Source organism: Herpailurus yagouaroundi, unplaced genomic scaffold (assembly GCF_014898765.1).
Source record: "Herpailurus yagouaroundi ecotype Mexico unplaced genomic scaffold, PumYag 181, whole genome shotgun sequence".
NCBI lineage: Eukaryota > Metazoa > Chordata > Mammalia > Carnivora > Felidae > Herpailurus > Herpailurus yagouaroundi.
The window spans coordinates 11619105-11622411 of NW_024412412.1; the positions used below are offsets into that span (position 1 = coordinate 11619105).

Below are 3307 nucleotides of genomic sequence, written 5' to 3' on the forward strand. Positions count from 1 at the left end.
ACTCACAAAAATAAAGGCTAAAGATGGGGCGCTTGGGTGGCTCAGTTAGGTGAAGGTGTGACTCTTGTTTTCAGTTTAGGTCGTGACCCCAGGGTGGTGGGATTGAGCCCTGGATCCAGCTCCACATCGAGCCCCTCATTGGGCTCCCACCGAACCTGCTTAAGATCCTCCTTCTCTGCCCCTCTGTACTTGCATTCTCTCTCTCTCTCAAATTAAATTTTAAAAAAGGATAAAACAATGATAGCCTATTCTGTCCCTTTTTATCAGGAAGAACACCATGAAGAGTTTCCTTAATGGAAAGGGATGTATTTATTTAAAAAAAAGAAAAAAAAGAAAAAAGGATTTCAGTTGTGAAAGGTAATTATATTAGTTTTGGTTTGGGTTTCATGTGGAATGTAAAAATGTAACCCATATCTTTTAAATTATAGCACATAGGGCTTTTGTTTTGTTTTGTTTTGTTTTGTTTTGTTTTGTTTTGTTTAACTCAATACCTATTCACATGCCTGGATCTGTAACTTACTCTCTAAAACTACTTATTGGGCAATAGAGCGTGGGTGGTCGTGAATTCACTCTGAGTGTGAGTATGCAATTATGTATCTTTTCTAAGGGAGGAAAAAATCATAACTTTGACTTCCATACCATAGTTGGTTGATTTGAAACCAACATCTACCAGTCTTCTGTCTCCTTTCTTAGTTGAAAAATAGGTCCCAGAGGACAGAGATTTTATAGCTTTCTGTTGGTGTCTTTTGTGAATTTGGTAACAGAAGAAGATAGTACAGAGATGACAAATTGTAGGCAGATAGAGACATACCTCATTTTCTTGTGCTTTGTTAGCACTTTGAGGATGCTGCATTTTTTAGAAAGTTTATGGTTGGTGGCAATCCTGGGGTGAGAAGGTATATTGGCACCATCATCATTTTTCCAACAGCTTTTGCTCACTTCATGTCTCTTTGTTACATTTTGGGAATTTTCACAATATTTCACACTTTATTATTATATTGTTATGGTGATTTATGATCAGTGATTAGGACTAGCTGAGTGCTCACATGATGGTTTTAACATTTTTCTAGCAGCAAAGTATGCTTTAAATTCAAGTTGGAATATTGTTTTTTTGGATGAAATGTTATTGCCCATTTAGCAGACGAACATAACTTTTATATGCATGGGGAACTGAACAGAAATTGACTGGCTTTCTTGCAATATTCACTTTATTATGGTGGTCTGGAAGTAAACCCACAGTACCTCTGAGGTATGACCTGTAATGCCAACATTCCAAAATATGTTGACTGGCCTCATATACCAGGTATCAATGAAATTTGTTTTCTCTCTAAATATGTAAATTAAAGAAACATCCAAAACTTTGATGTTACAGCACTCTTTATAAAGCTGAATCTTGAGAGCATTGTAAGGGATAATTTACTAGTAATTAAAAGGTAAGACCTCTGAAAATTAGAGCATCTTATGTGTGTATGTTTTAAAACATTAATTTTGTAGATCTCTCAAGTTCATTTGGAAAAGTTTTATTTAAAAAAAAAAGTTGGCAGGGCGCCTGGGTGGCTCAGTCAGTTAAGCGTCCGACTTCGGCTCAGGTCGTGATCTCTCTCACGGTCAGTGAGTTTGAGCCCTGCGTCAGTCTCTGTGCTGACAGCTCAGGGCCTGGATCCTGCTTCGGATTCTATGTCTGTCTCTCTCTCTCTCTGACCCTCCCTCGTTCATGCTCTGCCCCTTTCTGTCTCAAAAAATAAATAAACATTAAGCAAAAATTTAAAAATAATAATGAATAAAAATTGGCCTTATCTAACCAGACTAATGTAAAAATGAACACATTTCTTGTTAAATTATTCTATTAATTATAGAGAAACAATATAGGAAAAATAAGCAACCAAAAAACCTGGGAGCATACATACATATACATTTACACATTCAAAACATGGTGAAATACTCATGCCTGCCTTTTCGCAAAGATGGCCCCAGAGGTGAAGGAGGAAGCCTGGGCCTCCTCCTAAAGCTGAAGCCAAAGGAAAGCCAAAAAAGAGGGGCTGAAAGTCATTCACTAGTCACACACAAAAAAGATCTGCACATCACCTACCTTCCCCCAACCCAAGACAATGCATCTCCAAAGGCAGCCCATATTATCCTCAGAAGAGTGTCCCCAGGAGAAAGCAGCTTGACCACTGTGCCATCATCATGTTCCCCCTGACTACAGAGTCAGCCATGAAGAAGATAGAAGACAACAGCACACTTGTGTTCATTTTGGATGTCAGCACCAGCAAGCATCACATCAAACAGGCTGAGAGGAAGCTCTGTGACACTGATGTGGCCAAAGTCAACACCCTTATCAGGCCTGATGGAGAGAAGAAGGCAAATGTTTGACTGGCTACTGACTATAATGCTTTGGATGTTGCCAACAAAAGTGGGATCATCTAGACTGAGTCCAGCTTGCTAAATCTAAATATAACTTTTTTCCACCAAAAACAACAACAAAAAAAACGTATTCCTGCCATTTGTAACATCTGTCCACTTAAGAGTATGAGTAACAGTAATAGAAGCTTTAAATGACCTACCATATAAAAAATGTTGCAGTTGGGTTCCAGAAGATTCTACTCATTCTGTCTCTCTTGCTCTTTTTACTTTTTCTCCCACTTTCTCCCAACTGGCATGGAATAAGATCATCTGTTTTGTTTTTTTTGTTTGTTTGTTTGTTTGTTGTTTTTTTTTTTTTTTTTTTTTTTTGCTTTTATTTCTCTCATCTGATACTGATATTTACCTCATACACTTGCATTAATGACAAGTCCTATCGGGATGCCTCCACACAGGAATAATAAGTGTTCTCAGGTTGTAGTTAAACTTTCATTTTGAAGGGTTACTGTTATATGGTGAAGAGATTCAGCAAGTTTGCATGATTCTATGTGAGCAGCGTGCAGCTGTCCTCCAAACACACAGGGTTTAGGAAGTAGAAGCAATTGCAGCACGAATGATGTCCCCACACTCCTTGGGTTAGAATCTCAATTCTATTATTTACTAGCTGTCTGACCACAGGAAAGTTATTTAAACTCTCTGTGCTCGGTTTCCCCATTTGTAAAATGGGGATAATGGTAGCACTTCCCTTATAGATGTTTGTAAGAAGAAGTTAAATTCATACACACACATGCACGCGCGCGCGCACACACACAGCCCTCTATGAAGCACTTATAATAGTGCCTTATGCAGAACAGGTGGAGCCGGAGAGGGGGGCTGGTTTCAGTCCTTGGTTAGTGCTAGTGTTGCTCTTGAGCTGTCCTTGCTTGCAGTGAAACAAATATATAGT

At 38.7% G+C, this 3307-nt stretch overlaps 1 pseudogene; it reads left to right on the top strand.

The window, feature by feature from the left end:
* Nucleotides 1-1843: 1843 nt before the first annotated feature.
* LOC121039935 (60S ribosomal protein L23a-like) lies at nt 1844-2642 on the top strand (annotated as a pseudogene).
* The last annotated feature ends 665 nt before the right edge of the window (nt 2643-3307 follow it).